This window comes from Garra rufa, chromosome 19 (genome assembly GCF_049309525.1).
Source record: "Garra rufa chromosome 19, GarRuf1.0, whole genome shotgun sequence".
Lineage (NCBI taxonomy): Eukaryota > Metazoa > Chordata > Actinopteri > Cypriniformes > Cyprinidae > Garra > Garra rufa.
Genome location: NC_133379.1, coordinates 1,919,167 through 1,939,708, shown reverse-complemented (window position 1 = coordinate 1,939,708; position 20,542 = coordinate 1,919,167). Strand labels below are relative to the sequence as shown.

Genomic DNA, 20,542 nt, shown 5'->3' with positions numbered 1-20,542 from the left:
CACCGCGAGGGGCTGGGAAGCTAGCCGGCTTGCTAGCGGTATCAAGGGAACGTTGACCGACGTGACCGCGGTGGGGCAGCCTGGAGGGGGAAGGGGATTGTCCCCAGGGTTCTGGGGAAGAGTCTAACTGCGAGAAGCAGTGCTTACCTTCTTCCCTGGTTCCCGTGTTGGCGATTTCAGGCTCCGAGTCCGGTTCCGAGGAGTGTAAGTGCTGCTCAAAAGGGGAACTCGGGGCAGAGGCCCCAGAGGTGAGGAAATTAGCTCTTTCTGTGAAAAGGTGGGCGATATTAGAGTACACAGAAGCTCCTGGCCCTCCACCGGGAGTGGGGACGTAGATGTCACTGTCCCCCGAAGAGCAATCTCCACCACCTCTGGGTTGCCCGCGTCAGGGACGTTTTGCAGCTTTCTTGCGAGAACTTTTGGCTAGTCCCTGAGAGGCGGGCGGCGCCGCTCTCCTGCGGCCAGCTCTGCACCGGGCTGCCAGCCTGGCTTCATGGAACTCGGCAGGGGTAGGAGCTGGGGTTGTTTTTGGAGCCGCAGGGGGGCGCCCTCGGCGACGGGCAGGCGGAGGCGGGGCCACCGGCGGCGGGCTGGTAGCTTTGCGGCGGGGCAAGATCTGTTTGATGGCCTCCGACTGCTTCTGGACTAGGAATAGGCCGCTCTGGGAGACGGGAGCATCGAGAAAGCGAGCTTTGTCGGCGTCTGCCATCTGAGCCAGCCATAAGTGTCGCTCCTGAACCACAGCCGTGGACATCACCTGACCAAGAGACCGTGCTGTGACCTCCATCACCCGGAGGGCAAAGTCGGTGGCGGCACGGAGTTCCTGCATCATCTCTTGATCGGGACCACCCTCGTGCAGCTGTTTTAGTGCCTGCGCCTGGTAGACCTGTAAGGTGGCCATGGCATGCAGGGCGGAAGCAGCCTGTCCAGCAGCGCGATACACGCGGCCCGTGAGAGCGGACGAGCGCTCACACGCTCTGGAGGGTAGATGCGGCCGGTCCCGCCAGGTGGCAGCGCCACGCAGGCATAAATGCACCGCGATAGCGTGCTCAACCTGGGGAACCGACTCGTATCCCCGGGCTGCCCCGCCATCGAGGGTGGCGAGGGAGGAGGAGCTGGGGCGAAGGCGAGATGAAAAAGGCGCCCGCCATGTTTTAATCAGCTCCTTATGCACCTCCGGAAAGAATGGAACGGGGGGAGGGCGCGGCGGAACCGCAGGCGCCCCCCTCAGGAACCAATCACCAAGCCTAGAGGGATCGGCCGGGGGCATATGAGACACCTCCAGCCCGATCCCCCTGGCGGCTTGGAGGAGCATAGCCGACAGTTCAGCGTCCATGTCAGATGGGGCAGCAACCACAGAGGGGTGCTGGCCCGCCGAGATGTCTGCTTCACCGCCAGACTCTCCCTCTGATGCTGCCACAGACATCTCTTCCTCCGGTGGAGTGCCAAAGGAGATGCTTGGCCCGGATTCCGGGGAAGCATACTGCTCTGGCCACTCGATGGGACCACGCTGAGGTGCAGACGGCCGCAGGGCTTTGGGGGCCGGCAGCACGTTCTGCATGGTAACTCGTAAGTCCCCCTGGTGCCTCGCCACGGCTGCCGAAAAACATTGACGGCTTTGAGGGGAGCTGTCTTGCAAAAGAACGGCGGTTCTTCAGCGTGATCATGGTCATGCGTTCACAGTGAACGCACGAACCATCCGTAAACACTGCCTCAGCATGCTCTAAGCCCAGGCATGTGAGGCAGTGTTCATGCCCATCCTCAGAGGTGAGGAAACTGCCGCATCCAGCAGCGCACGGCCGGAAAACCATTCTGAAAAGAACGTTTTACACAGCCGTGAGAAATTGCTCTTTCAGTCTGCTTGCTCGCTGGAGAGCAGGAGGCTTTTTGATGGCCGTGAAAACGGCCGACCACAGGATCCTGCTGACGGCTGCCAAACACTCTTTTAGTTTTTAACTCTTTCAGATGGCAGCGCGTCAGCGGAGAAGAGCTCTTTTTCTCTAGCAGGAACGTAGTTTAGCTCGAGCAGAATGGCTCTGAAGCAAAAATCTGAATGACTGGCTGCATGCCACCATCTTATATACCCATATGTACGGGGCATGGCTTGGCATGCAAATGCCACTCGCCAATTTTCATTGGCCTTTTGAATAAGGCTCAGAGATTATTGGACTTTCAAGCGATTCCCATGTAACGTCGTAGTGAAACGACTGAAGGGGAACCATTGTTTAAACACATTCTAATAATGATCTGTAAAGCTTATTTGGATTTTACATGCAAGATTATCTTTACATACATAAATAATATAAAGGGCCAAACAGGAAATATTTATATAAAATCAGAATATATAAATGAAAATTTTGAATATATGCAAACACATTTGAATATATCATAAATCCGAATATATAGAAACAAATCTGAAAATTACTACCTTTAAGACATTCAGCTTACTTTTACTTTTAAATCAGTTATTACAATGATATTGTCTGAATTATTGAGATCCCTTAACTAGGATGTTTTTTTTTTTTTAATATCATTGTTACTCCTATTTCTTTTTATTATATACTTCATTTACCCTCCTTTTAAAATTAATTTTGGGCAACAAAGTTGTTTTTTAATGTGCTATATAAATAAATAAAAGCTGTTGTTGAAAGTTAAGCTTATTTATTTGAATTCAGATTCATTTGAATTTTGTTTTAAATATACTGTCTTGGAAAAGCTGATGAAAAATGTCAGTGAATTCACAATCTTTTTTAGTTTTTCCTAAATAATTTGTTAATTGTAATCAATATTGTAATTGAAATAGTTTTAGCTTTTTATGTCACTTAACATGTCAAAAATATTTCAACATGTAATGTTTTATTGGAGAAACCCCAGCATGCTTTTTTTTTTTTTTTTTTTTTTTTTTTTTAGAATGCCCTGTAACAGATATAAACTTTTTTTTTTCATCATTTCAGAATTCACACTCGATTTTTGTTTTTGATATCCACCATAGACTTTTTTACTAAATCAAATGCAGAACACTAGTCATCTCGAGTGCATGTTATGTATAATGTATTAAGCCTACTGTCTCTATGCTCATTGTAAAGGTAAACACCTAGACAAACTTTGGTGATTCAGATCATTTGAGAATCAATGGCCATAAGTTTGACACAATTTGTAAACCTCCATATTCTGAAAAGTTTAATATATTTAAATAAATCTAAGATGTAGTTAAGGTTGTCTGACAGCTGATTTCCTCATAGACATAAAGATGTTTTCCTTTCTAATGGTCATGTTGCAAACAGTGTTTGTTGATGTAGAGTAATTGGTGCACCTTCAGGACCACTGTTACATCACCCAGAACCAATTGTTATTGTCCACATTAGTATTTTGTTGAAGCAGATGATAATTACATCTTAATTAGACACTTGTGGTATTATATCCACACAGAGACACAGAAGAAAACTGTTGCATTTTCATTAATGATGTCTAAAATAGTTTGCTTTTAGGGGACCGATTCAAATGTCAAATAATAATTAACCCTCTGGGAGCTAACTGACAAGCTAATAAATGTTTATCACATCTGCTAATGAAGCGAGCTGATAATTAAGTCCCAGGATGTTCCAGAACCCTCATGGCTCTAATTCATAACGGGCAGTTTATTATTCTTTCTTGTCCAAAACAGCTCAATCAGGTTCCAAACAACCTATGCAACACTTGAATATAGGCCTTGTTTGATTTTTCAGTATGAAACATTACTTTTAACATCTCCATATCAACAACAATATTACATAATTGTCAATACATAAAAACAGATAAACCTTAGAAAACTGAAAAGGCAGTGGCTTGTCTTAAAGAAAAGTGAGGTGAAGAGAAGATAAAAAAAAGTAAATCACAGACCCAGAATTATGACTGATTCCAAGAGAATAACAGTAGACAAATTGCACTGGCCCCTTCATTGCAGTAATTAAATTACGGTTTGGTCATTGGTGGCGTGAGTGATTCACAAAGGGTTATTACAAATGTCCCAGAGCATCTCAAATTAACTGCTCATTTACTGTAGATATGACCATAACAACAGCATTTGCTAAGGGGCACACATGCAATGTGATCAGATATGTATTTTGGTTTATATCCTATGTCCTATAGGTCATGATGTTAAAGGGATGTTTCATCCATCAAAAAAATCTGCTAAAGTGGAAGGTGACCAGGGACACATCATTGCATGGATTTAATTCCCTTAAATTAATTTTATCCATGTTATTTGTTCATTTGTTTAAAAAAAAATGTGAATTTGTGTATTCACATTAAGCATTAATGTGTACAAATGTGTGTGTCACGATTTGAGCCTCCGTCGTCCTGTCATCACAAACTCTTGCACTACACATCATGGACTTCATCCCCCACAAGCCACTGCACCAATCACTGCTCACACCTGCTCCTCGTGACCCACTGGACTGATTGCTGCACACATCTGTTCCTCGTCACACTGACTGCTTATAAGCTTCTCACACACACAGCCACTTTGCGAAGTCATGTATTGCCCCAGCTACATTCTGAGTGTTTCTTTCCCGTGTTTTTGATTCCTGGACTCCCTCTTGTGTTTGATTCTCGCTGCCTGCCCCGACCATTCTGCCTGTGTTTGACTACGATTTCTGCCTGCCCCTTTGTGTTTGTTTATTCTTAATAAATGCTGCGAATGGATCCGCTCGTCTCCGACCGTCCTTGTGACAGACATTTATTAAGAATAAACAAACACAAAGGGGCAGGCAGAAATTGTAGTCAAACACAGGCAGAATGGTCGGGGCAGGCAGCGAGAATCAAACACGAGGGAGTCCAGGAATCAAAAACACGGGAAAGAAACGCTCAGAATGTAGCTGGGGCAATACACGACTTCGCAAAGTGGCTGTGTGTGTGAGAAGCTTATCAGCAGTCAGTGTGATGAGGAACAGATGTGTGCAGCAATCAGTGCAGTGGGTCACGAGGAGAAGGTGTGAGCAGTGATTGGTGCAGTGGCTTGTGGGGGATGAAGTCCATGATGTGTAGTGCAAGAGTTTGTGATGACAGGACGACGGAGGCTCAAATCGTGACAGAGTGATTGTGTGATCTAAAGCATTAGATGTTTTTCAGATATAAGTCATCTCTACAGCATATTGCTGATAATAAGCTGATAACAATCTTTTCAAGTGAATGAAAACCTGTAAGTAAGTCCATTACTTAGAACAATGGTTCTCAACTGTTTTGAGTCATGGGCACTATATCCAAAACATTTGTCTGTATTTATGCTGTAAATATAGACATAAAGTATGAAGTCATGTCCGGCTCTTGGTGATCCTATGGGCCATTTCTCACCATTCTTTCCAGTATTTTGCTTTCTTTTTCAGCTGTTCTATGCCTAGGCCAGTGTCACTTTTAATGGTGTCTTTTGATGTTTTGTTGGTGGTTGGTTGGATCTTATTGTCTTGTTCTCCTAACTGTGCTGATCATCATTGCATTTTCTAGTAAAGATATTCACATCACATGGCCAAAACAGATGAGCCACAGTTTGGTAATTTTTTCCCCAAGTGACATTTCTGGTTTGATGTGCTCCAAGACCTCTATGTTGCTAACCCTTGCTGTCCATGGTACCCTTAAGAGCCTTTTCCACCACCACAACTCAGAGGCATCAATGCTCCTTCAATCAGTTCATAGTCCAGCTTTCACGTCCATATAGGTTAATACAGGGAACACATCTGCCTGGACTAGCCTGCATTTGTTTCTGAGGCTGATGTCTTTGCTCCTCTAGATTTGGTGCCTGATTAACACTGCATTTCATCCTAATGAAATGTGGCACTTTATTTCAATGTGTATTCACAAGTATTCACAGAAGTCTTTGACTCTTATGTTGCATTGGTTACTTTAATTGCTCCAGTTCCAGTTATGTGCTTTAGCATTTATTTAAATTACATTTTGATTATTTGAATATATTAATAATGAATTCATTTTGATACATTTAAATAATCGTGTGGCCCCTGGTTAAGAACCACTGACTTAAAAGTTAAACAGATCTTTCTCTCTGTTATCACAGTTTAACACAGACAACAACAACAAAACTCTGTGGCATCTATTTTTCCTTTAAGAATGGTCATAACTTTAGTTGGTCACATAAAAAAGGTCTATTTTAACCTGAAAAGTAAGACTGATTACTTCTTTGTTACTGTAACTGCTACTGGCCCCTAAAGATAAATAAAAGGTACTGAAATAATAATAAAAAACCCTTATTTTACAGTCTGTTCAAATTTGTGATGACTGATTTTATTTGAGGGACAATAGCTTGTCTAGGTCTGGTTTGATAACAATAAGCTCTTCCCACTGTCTTTCCTCTATCTATTCCAATGGCAAGTTCAAATCTCCAGTAACAGCTAGTAAATAACAGCTAATTTAAGAAACAGGTGTTGTCACAGCAAGTTGAAAGTTTATTAACAGGTTTGGTAAGAAGACAGTTGCAGATATCATTGTAAGTATGCTTATCTGAATAGTGGCAATGTTCAGTTGAATCGATCCAACAGGATAAACAGCAGGCATAGAGTCCAGCTCTGTAGGAACAGAGAGTGCGATCGCATGGATGTGATCTGTAGATCAGACAACGAGGAGTGAACCAGTCCGGGTATTTAAAGGGGTGAGGTAATTGAAATCAGGTGCGCTAGAAGTCAGGTGATTGTGATCGTGTGTACGTGACTTCAGTGGGCGTGGTTGGTGGCTCTGGTTGTGGTAGAACTCTGACATTACCCCCCTCCTCCAGGGGCGGCTCCCGACGCCCTTCTCCGACGTCGAGGGCGACCTCGACCGCGAGGGGCAGGACATTCTGGGTGGCTCTGGTGGAATTCTGTAAGAAGTAGAGGATCGAGGATGTCGTCTCTGGCCACCCATGATCTTTCCTCAGGTCCGTACCCCTCCCAGTCGATGAGATATTCCAGGCGACCTCCCCGACACCGGGAATTCAGGATCTCCTTTGCGGTGTAAACTGAGGGTTGATCCAGGATATCAGGAGGAGGGGTCTTCCGGGTCTTTCAGCTTCCGGCTCATCTGTGGCAGAGGGAAAGTGAGGTTTAAGGAGTGATACATGGAAGGTGGGATGAATTCGGTACCTGGGTGGGAGCTGAAGCTGATATGTCACTTCGTTGATCTGCCTCAGGATTTCGAATGGACCAATGTAGCGGGGACTCAGCTTCTTACAAGGTAACCTCAACCGAATGTCTCTAGTAGAGAGCCATACCTTGTCTCCAGGTTGGTAAGATGGAGTGGCTCTTCTACGAGTATCGGCGAATTCCTTGTGTCGTCTGATGGCTCGTTGGAGGTGTTGATGAGCTGAGTCCCACACTCTCTCGCTCTCTCGGAACCAGTAGTCGACAGCTGGAACATCCGTGGGTTCCTCTGTCCAGGGAAACAGCGGTGGCTGAAAACCGAGTATGCACTGAAAGGGGGTCAATCCAGTAGTATCCTGATGTAAGGAGTTTTGTGCATACTCGGCCCACGGGAGGAACCTGCTCCAGCTGTGTTGGTCAGCAGAACAGTATGACCGGAGGTAACGTCCAAGTTCCTGGATCTTTCTCTCAGTCTGGCCGTTGGTCTGAGGGTGGTATCCTGAGGAGAGATGAACAGACACACCAAGTGATTTGAAAAAGGCCTTCCAGACATGAGAGATAAATTGTGGACCCCGGTCCGACACAATCTCCTCGGGGAGACCAAAGTGACGGAACATGTGCTGGAAGAGTAACTCAGCGGTGTTCATAGCCGTGGGGAGGCCTGCCAAGGGGATGAATTTGCAGGATTTAGAGAAACAATCCACTACAACCAGCACGCAGGTGTTTCCTTCTGAGTTGGGTAGGTCCGTCACGAAGTCAACCCCGAGGTGGGACCAGGGTCTCTGCGGGATGGGTAGTGGTACCAGCTTTCCTGTGGGCAGATGACGTGGAGTGTTAGAAGTGGCACAGACTGAGCAACCTTGGACGTACCTGATGACATCCCGAGTCATACTGGACCACCAGTACCGAGATTGAATGAGCGAGAGAGTCCGCCTGCTACCTGGGTGTCCAGAGCCCGGAGATTGATGAACTGTGTCCAGAAGGTGTTGACGCTGGGAGCTGGGCACGTAGATCTTACCTTCTGGACACTCCGGCGGAGCAGGCTCTTGGAGGGTGGCTTCTTGGATCCAGGTGTCAATGTCCCACTGGATGGGGCTAACAATGAGATCCGTGGGGATGATGTTATCGGGTTCCATGGTTGTATCCTGAGAGAATTGTCGGGATAACGCATCTGCCGGTATGTTCTTGGATCCGGGGCGGTAGGTGATTTTGAACTGGAAACGGGTGAAGAATAGCGCCCATCTGGCCTGGCGAGGGTTGAGGCGTTTAGCTTCTTGCAGGTACTGGAGGTTTTTATGGTCCGTGATGATGGTAAACGGATGGTTAGCCCCTTCCAGCCAGTGGCGCCACTCCTCCAAGGCGAGTTTGATGGCAAGCAACTCTCGATTTCCTACATCATAGTTTTGCTCCGCCGGAGACAGTTTTCTGGAATAATAAGCACAGGGATGGAGGAGAGTGGACTCACCAGCTGCTTGTGACAGCACTGCTCCGACGCCGATGGTGGATACGTCTACCTCTACTACAAATGGCAGATCCGGGTTGGGATGATGGAGTAGTGGAGCAGTGCTGAAGATCTTCTGTAGCTGATGGAAGGCTTCGTGGGCAGAGTTGTTCCTGACCGGGTGTTTCGGTCGACCACGAAGGAGGGAGGTCAAGGGTGCAGAAATGATGCTGTAATCCTTGATAAACCGGCGGTAGAAGTTTGAGAATCCCAGGAATCGTTGGAGTTCCTTGACTGTACTGGGTTTGGGCCATGTCAGAATGGACTGCACCTTATCGTGATTCATCTGCACACCCTCGGGACTGATGTTGTAGCCTAGGAACTGGATGTTGTTCTGGTGGAACTCACACTTCTCTAGCTTAAGGTAGAGTTGATGTTGCCTGAGCACCTGGAGGACCTGACGGACGTGCTGGCGATGTTCGGCCTGGTTCCGGGAATAGATCCAAATGTTGTCAATATAGACTACAACAAACTTATGGAGAAATTCCCGGAACACCTCGTTCATAAACATTTGGAAGACAGAGGGACTGATGGACAAACCATACGGCATAACCAGATATTCGTAGTGGCTAGCAGGTGTTATAAACGCTGTTTTCCACTCGTCTCGCGCACGAATACGAACGAGGTTGTAAGCACTCCGCAGGTCCAGCTTAGAGAAGATGTGAGCCCCACGGAGTTCCTCGAGGGTGGCAGGTACGAGTGGAAGAGGGTATGGTTGTTGGATGATCTGTGAATTAAGCAGACGATAATCAATACAGGGACGGAGACCTCCATCCTTCTTACCCACGAAGAAGAAGCTAGAAGCAGCTGGTGAGGTGGATTGACGGATGAATCCTTGCTTCAATGCTTCCTGGATGTACTCCTCCATCGCCTGGCGCTCCAGGTTGGACAAGGGATAGATACGTCCTTTAGGTAGTTGAGCACCAGGTAGCAGGTCGATAGCACAGTCCCATGGCCGGTGAGGAGGAAGTTGGGTGGCAGCTTGCTTACTGAAGACGTCCTCGTAATCTTGATACTCCGCTGGTATTTTCACACTGCTTACTGATTCTGGACTTTCAATCCTGGTAGCTGTGATGGTGAGAGGAGCACTAACGGGGTTAGGTATTCAGGTAAAACAATTCTTCTGGCAGTGGTTACTCCACCTGATGATGTCACATGGATCCCAGCGGAGTTCAGGATGGTGACGATGTAGCCAAGGGCGACCGAGAATGATGTCCACAGTGGAGTTCTCCAGTACCAGAAATTTGATCCGTTCTTGATGAAATAATCCTACTTGAAGAGTGATGAATGGTGATGAAAACCGGATCCGTCCACGTCCAAGTGGTTTTCCCTGGATGGTTTTAACTGATAGTTCAGGGTTATGGCGGCAACGTTGTAGATGAAGGACATCTATGCATTCTTGTGAGATGAAGTTTCCCGAAGAGCCTGAGTCAACCAGAGCAGATACACAGAGAACTTGATCAGCGGTATGCAGTTGAACAGGTAAGAGTGTCAGATGAGCAGTTTTAATATCCGATTGTATGGTATTCACCACTGGACGTGGGGGTCTGACGGGACAGGTGAGTAAGAGATGGCCAGCTTTCCCACAGTATAGGCAAAGCTTATCCTTAGGCGACGTTGGCGTTCAGACCAGGAGAGGCGTGTGGTGTCGAGTTGCATGGGTTCTGGTACTGGAGAGCAAGCTGCCACCACAGCGGGTTGAGGAGCGGTTTCGGAGTGCTGGCAGGCGGCTAGGCGCTGGGATACCCGTGTGGCTCGTTGTAAGAAAGTCTCCAATCCGATGTTATCATCATAGATGGCCATGGCGGCGCGGATGTCAGGATTGAGACCATGACGATAGGCACCCAGCAGTGATGTCTCGTTCCAGCCACTAGCCGCCGCCAGCGTGCGGAAATGCAGAGTGTATTCGTGGATCGAAGAACCTTGTTGTAGTCGGAACAGCTGATCAGAGACGGTGAGAGTATCGGTAGTGGTACTGAAAACCTCAGAAAAATGACATGTAAATTGTTCAAAGGATTGAATTAAGGGTGTGTCGGCCTTCCATATGGATTTGGCCCATTGCAATGCCTTTCCGGTAAGTAATGAGATGATAAATGCTACCTTAGACTCCTCCGTGGGGAATTGTTGTGGTTGCATCTTGATGTACAGTTGGATTTGAAGAAGAAAACCTCTACACTCAGCCGCTTCACCTGAAAACGTGTTGGGTAAAGCCATGGGACTTCCTGAGGCAGATGGCGGTGGGAGAGATGTTGTGAACGCCGCTTTGAAGGCTTTGATGAGTTCGGTGAGCTGATCAGGTGCGGGTGATTCCTCGTTGTCCATTATTTTGTTGGTCTGATCTTCTGTCACAGCATACACGGAGACAGAGACGGAGGTAAGTATAAAATGTAAGTTGAAAGTTTATTAACAGGTTTGGTAAGAAGACAGTTGCAGATATCGTTGTAAGTATGCTTATCTGAATAGTGGCAATGTTCAGTTGAATCGATCCAACAGGATAAACAGCAGGCACAGAGTCCAGCTCTGTAGGAACAGAGAGTGCGATCGCATGGATGTGATCTGTAGATCAGACAACGAGGAGTGAACCAGTCCGGGTATTTAAAGGGGTGAGGTAATTGAAATCAGGTGCGCTAAAAGTCAGGTGATTGTGATCGTGTGTACGTGACTTCAGTGGGCGTGGTTGGTGGCTCTGGTTGTGGTAGAACTCTGACAGGTGTGACTCCAGAAAATAACATGAGAATATCTTAAATGTGAGTCGCAAGGAACCTCCTCCCCTTTTTTTTTTGGTCGACTGACATCAACATTTGTTGCAGATGTATCAGGTGATATCTGCTTAGTCTATAAGATGACAGTCTATAAAATTAGTACACGGCCTTTTACAGTCAGACTCACACATCATCTTAATCTGAGTAAACATCTTAGATGCGACTTTTATCCAAATGTTCTTCAGATGGATGCTTTTTTTCTATTAATTCTAACCTTTTTCCTATTAATTGCATTAAAGAGTCGTTTACCATCTATTTAATAAAAATTCCTCTAAGTCGCATTTGCACAATGTTCTGCATTTAACAAACGTGCTGTGGAGAAATCCTTGTGGATTTTAGAATTTGCTCACTAGTGCAAAGATTTTTTCAGAGCAAAGAACAAGACTTAAACATTTTCAAAAATGTTTTAATGGAGAATCTAACATACAACAACATTGTTTTGCAGTTAGAAGGACTGAAGGCACCGGAACAGGCCATGTATACTGTTTTTGTATTCTTCCTGCTTTTTTATGTGATAATTATAGTGTCCAACATTGGAATATTTATTCTCATAACAGCACACAGAAGCCTGAACCAATGTACATGCTCTTCTGTAACTTGCCATTGAATGACATCCTTGGCAATTCCATCATGGTTCCTCGGCTGCTCATGGACATTCTAAAGCCACCATCTGAGCGCTATATTAGTTATGTTGAGTGTGTTGTTCAAGCATTTTTTACACACACACACACACACACACACACACACACACACACACACACACACACACACACACACACACACACACACACACACACACACACACACACACACACACGTGGCACAACCTCCCATACTATACTAATAATCATGGCTTTCGACAGATATGTGGCCATATGCAATCCACTCTGCTACCAAACCATAATGACACACAAAATGGTCATCACATTGTCAGCTTTAGCCTGGGGTGTAGCTTTAGTTTTCATTAGCATCTTGATAGGTCTTACTTTAATGCTTACCCGTTGTAGCACTTTCATTTCAAATCCTTTTTGTGATAATGCATCTTTGTTCAAGTTATCTTGTGAGGATGTGACTGTCAATAACTTGTATGGGCTGATATACACAGTACTGCTGTTTAGTTCTTCTATGGGAAGTATTGCGATTACATACATTAAAATAACTGCTGTTTGTATAGTAACTAAGAGTAAAACTTTGAATAGCCGTGCATTGAAAACCTGCAGCACACACTTGGCTCTCTATTTGATTATGCTCATCAGTGGGTTTATTGTTATAGTGCTACACCGCTTTCCTGCCTATTCAGACTACAGGAAAATGGCTTCCCTGCTGTTTCATATTATTCCAAGCATTTTGAATCCAGTTATTTATGGGCTGCAGTGCTCTGAGATAAGACACATCCTGATACAGGTGCTGCACTTAAAAAGAAACGTAGGGCTGTGAAAGCTGTTTTTAAATTCCATAACATTTATGCATTTGGCAAATACTTTTATCTATAATGACTTACATTGTGTTGCATTCAAGGTACACATTTATCAGTTGTTGCTTTCCATAAGAACTGAACCTATGACTTTGGTGTTGCTAGCCCCATGCTCTGCTATTTGAACTACAGCAAAGTTTACTAAAATGCTGTGATATATGAACATGCATTGTTCTGTTCCACATAATCACAATCACCATTAATTAATGTGCTTGAACCACACTGTTCATATCTTATTTGAGGAACTTGACCTTGTCCTGAGAACCCTTTCCTCAGTATTTGCTTCTTATCAATGAAAAACAAAGCAAAACAAACAAAACACTCACATAATGCATTACTCAAACTGTATGCTGTGTAAATATTGTTCATCTAATGATATTCATCTTTGATAACCTGAATAATTTTCGTCCCATTTCTAATCTTCCATTTCTTGCTAAAATTTTAGAAGAAACAGTGGCTTTACAAATGGTTTCTCATCTGTCTTTAAATGATTTATTTGAGCCACTTCAATCTGGATTCCGTAAACTCCACAGCACTGAAACAGCATTAGTTAAGGTCACTAATAACTTGTTAATGGCTTCTGATTCTGGTTGTCTATCGATATTGATTCTTTTGGATCTTAGTGCCGCTTTTGACACTATAGATCATTCTATTTTAATTACCCGTTTAGAGACTGTTTTTGGAGTTTGTGATTCTGCATTGAAGTGGTTTAAGTATTATCTTTCTGATCGTAAGCAGTTTGTTGTGATGGGTGGGTTCAGATCTGAGGTTGGTGTGGTCCAATCCGGTGTTCCTCAGGGATCAGTTTTGGGCCCTTTACTTTTTAGTATTTACATGTTTCCACTTGGTCAACTTTTAAGAACTCTTGGCCTTAACTTTCACTTTTATGCAGATGATACTCAGATCTATATTCATTCAAAGCCTGACAATATCAAAGTGGCTGTGTCTTCTCTTTCTCAATGTCTTACTGAGATTAAAAATTGGATGTCTGAAAATTTTCTCTGTTTAAATAGTGACAAAACTGAAGTGATGCTTGTCGGTTCTCCTCACCAGTTGCGTAAAGCGGAGTCCGTAACCTTAAGTGTGGATGGCTCTGCTCTACTATTTCAAAATAAACTAATAAATCTGGGGGTGATATTCGATTCCAGTTTAACACTTGATCTTCGTGTTCGTAATACAGTCAAGACATCTTTTTTAATCTCAGAAACATTGCTAAATTACGTCCCATGTTAAATTTTTCTGTTGCTGAAAAGTTAATCAACACATTTGTATTTTCACGTATTGATTACTGTAATGCTTTGCTGGGTGGAGTCTCAAAAGCTACCCTTAGTAAGCTTCAGTTGGTTCAAAACTCAGCTGCAAGAATTCTGACAAGGACCAGTGTAAGTGAGCACATTGAACCTATTTTGGAAAAATTGCACTGGCTTCCGGTCAGTTATCGTATTGATTTTAAAATTCTTATGCTGACCTATAAGGCCTTGAATGATCTGGCTCCCCAATATTTGTCAGAGCTTTTAACCCCATATATCCCTTCTCGTGTTTTACGTTCTTCTGCAGCTGGACTTTTAAATTCTCAAACAACTCGGCTAAAAACTATGGATGATCGGGCTTTTTCCTCATTGGCTCCTAAATTGTGGAATTCCCTGCCCCCTGAGATTAGGAATGCAGAATCCCTTGAGATTTTTAAAGTATCCCTTAAAACTCACTTCTTTAGGGTAGATTTTGATGTGATTTAGGTGACCATTCTGTTTTTCTATTATCTTATTTTTGTATTATTGTTTGTTTTTACTGCTTGTATTCTGTGTGTGCTATCTTTTATTTATTATTATTATTATTGTCTTGTACAGCGCTTTGAGATGCCTCTTTTAAAGGCGCTTTATAAAATAAAGTGTATTATTATTATATTATTAAATTATAAACTCGATTTATCCCTTTTAATGGTATAAAGGCTGAAATTCCATTGTATTAGATATTTTGTTGTTTTTGTGTGAACCTGTATCTTAATTATAAATCATGCTATTTTATGCCTTAATATTCTACCGTCTACAATCTTACAATACAATACATCAGGGGCCACATATATTTTCAATAGTGACCACACAGAGTTTAATATAACAGCTGTTCTTTATCATTGTGTTTAACAGAGAGAAGAAAATCTTTAGGTTTGACCATTTAATACACAACAATTTCTAATCAAAATTAACAGGTCCAAAGAAAATATTTTTAATCTTTTAAACATTAAAATGGTCTTTTATTTTCCATTTCTTTCTCAGAACTGCTTCACAGCATTGGCTGCTAGAAGCCTCTGTAATAATATGTATATCAGCAAGGAATGTGTCACAATATACAGTACAGTATTGTACTGATGTTTTGAGCACAGCCCTATTTAGAGAGCCAATTTTATAGTGATACAAATATTACTAATTCTATTGTTTGAGTCCTGAACTAAACATAAATGCAATTAAAACTTTGAATAATGCATTATTTGTCTTATTAATGACATTGTTACTTATTACGTAAGTAACTGGATGCCTACAATGAGGTGATAGACCCGAGGGGCTCTTAAATGCCTTGTTCCAGGTGCCCTTTTTTACTTTGAGCACCAGCCCCTTTAAAGGTCTCTGCACGGCCCTGGTTGGGCTCATGACTGATGCTTGGTAACGTTACGGGGCCTGGCTCTTCACTGTTAGCAGCAAACTGGACTAGAGGCTGCTGCTGCTGCTGAAGAGCTGAAGTTGACCTAGCCTATTAAGTTGATTTAATATTCTTGATAATTTTTAAAATTATAATTATAATTTTTTAAAGTTAAAAGTTAAGATAAAAGGAATTAGCTTGTAGTCTATATATATTAAGGGCTATAGGCTAATCTTTTTCTTAACTCTTATTACACTGTAGATCGAAATAAAATAATTCTTGATCATATTTAACATCGGAGAATCACTGACATAATTTAGAGTACTTCGAAACCGAAACTATTTAAATCTATATAAAGGAAAGACAAAATAAATCACAACAAGAACAATCTGTATTTTTCTTGTAATCAAGAACATTTCTTTTGACAAAATTACCTAATTAATGCCGAATGATGTTTGACAATGAACACCGCATAGCCGCATATAATTGCTGCTGTCTGTCGCAAATATTAAACATGCCGGTCAGGAAGCGGGTCGGGTACAATATTTACCTTTTTTTGCAGTCCGAGTTGCACGCGGGTTAGTTGAAAACGTTGGTCGGGTTCGGGTTGTTTATACATTGATCCGCACATCACTGATAGCCAATACAGCATACTCTTTTCTAGATTTTAGCCAAATGTTTTAAAGGAAAGAAAAAAACTTTTAACGCTTTAAAGATATTAAAATATGTTTTTCAATATTTTTAAAATGCTTGCTATATAGTTAAAACACGCAACTTGTGTAAAATTGCGTTTTGAGAGGAGAAAACATACACACTCTACAACAAATTATCCACAAAATTATCCTTCACAAAGCCTATAACAGCACAGTGGGGCGCTGGTCACGCTAAACGGACTATTTAAATTAAGAATTGTAACCTTTATATTTTTCTTTAAATGTATTTTATTTTGGTAATGAACAATGTTGCAATGTTATAGCAAAAATGTGTGTGCGCGTGAGGCGCCAGTGCGATCACTGCATTGTTTTTCATACTAATTTTTTTTTTGCTGATAGAAGCCAATATATCATTCATCATTGTAAAGCTTCGGCAAAAAAGGAAAGAAAAGAAATAAAGAAAACGGCTTTCCCCTCGTTTTCCTTTACATGAACTTTGGATTGTGTCACAATGAATCGATGTTAATGTTAATGATTTAAGTGAAATATATTTATATGTTTTTGTGCTCTGGTCCGCTGCTGCGCTTCTCTGACAATAATCTCTCAGCGGTTCACTGACGACTTGTCACCAGACTTTTTCCATACAATGTATCGTTCGTTCTCGAAATTGAAATGATCAAGACATTTCTCCGGAGCACAATGTTACAAGAAAGACTGTCCAGTTTAGTTCTTCTAAGTATTGAGAATGCCCGCGCTCGCAACATCAACATAAAATCTGTAGTCAAAGTCTTTGCACACCGAAACGCTCGCAATATAAATATAGACTAAATATTTATTCTTGCATGGATTTTAGTCTGATTGAAAAGCAATTAAATATGCACAGTATATGATATATGCTATTATTAATAATGTCAAATGCATCAATGCAATTATGCAACGATAATTCACCACATTCATTACTGATAAATCAATTGTAAATGGGAGAGACGGACTCAGGTGCACAATAAATTTTCATGCATGACATCAGTGCTGGTGGGAGGGGCCCCATCTCATGGGGCTGTGCTTCACCAGTTAGTTCTGCCTCAACACTGCAGGTAAAGAGCCCTGAGTGGTGTCCATGATGAGATAGGCCACCTTGGCTATGAGCATGCGCTTGACCTAGCTTGTGCTTGATTCTTTTGGCTGAAGATCGCAAGAGATATTGAGGACAGATGTCATACCTGGGAAAGATGTTTAACCAGGAAAACGAACCCTCAAAAAGCAGCTCCCATGGAATCCATACAATGTTTCCCTTGAATTAGGATTTATGGATTATTTGTCTCTCGAGCCAAATAACCGTGACATTAGGAATATATTAGTCATTACCTACCACTTTACTAAATTTGCTGTGGCGATACCGACGAAAGAGCAGAAAGCTAAGATCATCGCAAAGGCACTCTGGGAAAATGTGATTGTTCCCAAGTCACCTCCTCAGTGATGAAGGAAGGGATTCTGAATCCCACACCATTCGCGACAAAGTGAGACCTAATTAATGCAGCCTAACAATCCTTTAACGGATTTGGATTGTAGAAATGTGTTAAGTGTAGGCCAGGTTAAACAGATGCGTCATTAATCTAGATTTAAACTGATAGAGTGTGTCTGCCTCCCGAACAGTGTTATGTAGATTGTTCCAGAGTTTAGGCGATAAATAAGAAAATGATCTGTTTTGAGGACGCAGTGGACGTGAGGGACTATAATGTGATAAGAGTTCGCTCAAGAACTGAGGAGCTGCATTTTGGACCAGCTGGAGTTTGTTTATTTAGCGTTCAGAACAACCACCCAATAAAGCATTACAATAATCTATCCTTGAGGTCATAAATGCATGAATTAACGTTTCTGCATTTGACATCAAGAGCATAGATCGTAATTTAGATATAGGCCGCGAATAAATATAGCTGAGCTGAGTATCATCAGCATAACAGTGAAAGCTAACACCATGTTTCCTGATGATATCTCCCAAGGGTAACATGTAAAGTGTAAAAAGTACTGAGCCTTAAGGTACTCCATACTGCACTTGTGATTTATATGATACCTTGTTATTCACTGCCACAAACTGATGGCGGTCAAATAAATATGGTTTTAAACCATGCCAATGCACTTACAATAATGGCAACATCATTTTCAAGTCTATTCAAAATAATGTTGTGGTCAATAGTGTCAAACGCAGCGCTAAGATTCAGCAGCACTAATAGAGAGATACAACTCCGATCGGATGATAAGAGCAGGTCATTTGTAACTCTAATAAGAGCAGTCTCAGTACTATGATTCAGTCTAAATCCTGACTGGAAATCTTCACAGATACAATTTTTCTGTAAGAATGAACATAATTGTGAGTATACTACCTTTTCTAGTATCTTTGACAGAAAAGGGAGATTCGAAATTGGTCTGTAATTAATTAGTTTGTTTATGTTTTTATGTTTATGGGGTCAAGTTGTCAAGTTTTTTTTTTTTAATGAGAGGCTTAATTACAGTTAGTTTGAAGGTTTTGGGGACATATCCTAATGACAATGACAAATTAATAATATTTAGAAGAGGATCTATGACTTCTGGAAGGACCTCTTTTAGTAGCTTAGATGGAATAGGGTCTAACATACAGTACATTTTGCTGGTTTAGATGATTTAACAAGTTTATACAATTTTTCCTCTCCTGTAGTAGAGAACGAATGGAATTGTTACTCAGGAGATCTATAGTGCATCTGAGGTGACACTGTAGCTGATGGCTGCATGGTTACAATTTTATCTCTAATAGTATCGATCTTGGAAGTAAAATAGTTCATAAAGTCATTACTGCTGTGCTGTTGGGAAATGTCAACACCTGTTGGTGCTTTATTTTTTCATTAATTTAGCCACTGTGTTGAATAAATATCTAGGGTTATGTTTGTTTTGCTTCTAAAAGAGTAATCAGATCTAGCAGTGTTTAATGCTTTTCTATAAATGCTTTTCTAGGGTACGTTCACACCAGGTGGTATGAAAAACCTCTAGTTCCCCAGCGGGAACTCAAGCTGCGTCCGGAAACACTATGGGAACGTCTTCAGCGTGACCACGCTCTGAAACACGTGTGTAATCCAACCAATGGAGAAACGGAACGTCACAGGCGGGTGACGTCAGACCAGAAAGCTATAAAAGCACATTGGCACAAGCGATCGACAGCTTCTGTCTTTCAGCAGCGCCCTATGTGTGTCTCTGTGTCTCTTTGTTTTTATGTGCTAGTTTGCACAACTTTTCTTTGAGAGAGACATGTCTAAAGCAGCGGAAAAAAAGGGCAACAAGCAACAGTTCAGATTGTGTGTGCCTCCCTGCCCTTGTGTCATCACGGGTGGGAACACACACAAGATGTGTGTTGCTTGCTTGGGGGTGAAGCATGTGGAGTCAGCCCACGAGGGGGCTGCCCGCACTGTGAGCGAATGTCTGTTCGCACGCTTCGCTCCCAGAGGGCTTTCTTTGCGGAGGGAGCCCTCGCTAGCATTCCCCGTGGTTTCTGTCCGGCTGCGATCATGGGGTTCGCAGATGGATCTGGAGGAGGGAATGGAGACGGGCTTATCCCTTTCTCCTTCCTCAGCCTTTAGATCCAGCCTTCAATCTGGGTCGGAAGCCCGCACTGCAGTTTCTTCCCTCCAGGGAGAAGGCTCGGCACTTCACCTCTCTTCCTCCGAGGAGGGGGAGTGGGGAAGTTGCCGATGAAACTGTGGAGTCGCCGCCTCAGTCCACCTTGTATGAAGAGCTTGTGGAGGTGGTTACTCGTGCTGTGGCCAAATTAAAAATTGAATGGCCCGACGAGAAAATTCATGAGCCAGATGAAAGCAAGCTGGACGAGTGCTTTTTGAAGCCTAATCCACCACTCCACGCCGGGGTCTGCCATTCTTCCCCGATCTCCACACTGAGGTGTCGAGATCGTGGAAGAGACCTTATTCGGCCCGTGTTCTCACCCTCTCCACCTCCATCTACAGTAATGTGGTTCGGATGGGGGGACACGGTTATAGGATGTTGCCCCGGTTTGAGCAGACGCTTGCAAGCTATTTGTCCTCCGCCGCGGCATCATCCTTAAAAGCCCCGGCACTGCCTTCCAAGCCATTCCGTACCACCTCGTCTTTGGTCGGCAAGGGTTATGCGCCAGCGGGTCAGGCTTGTTCTTGCCTGCACACCATGGTGGTGCTGCAGGCTTACCAAGCCGACCTGCTCAAAGATCTGGACGAGGGAGATCAGGTCAGAGCTGATGATATTGACGAGCTTTGTCGTCTCTTTGACCTGGCTCTGCGCACCACCAAGGAGACCGCCAAAGCAATGGTGGCCGCAAAGAGGCATTTGTGGTTGACCCTGTCAGAGATACATGAGCGTGACAGGGTCTTCCTACTGGACTCCCCGCTAGAGCCTTCTGG

The 20,542-nt window shown here is 43.2% G+C and overlaps 1 pseudogene; it reads left to right on the top strand.

Moving 5' to 3' along the window:
- Positions 1-11,775: 11,775 nt before the first annotated feature.
- LOC141292870 (olfactory receptor 51I1-like) lies at positions 11,776-20,211 on the top strand (annotated as a pseudogene).
- The last annotated feature ends 331 nt before the right edge of the window (positions 20,212-20,542 follow it).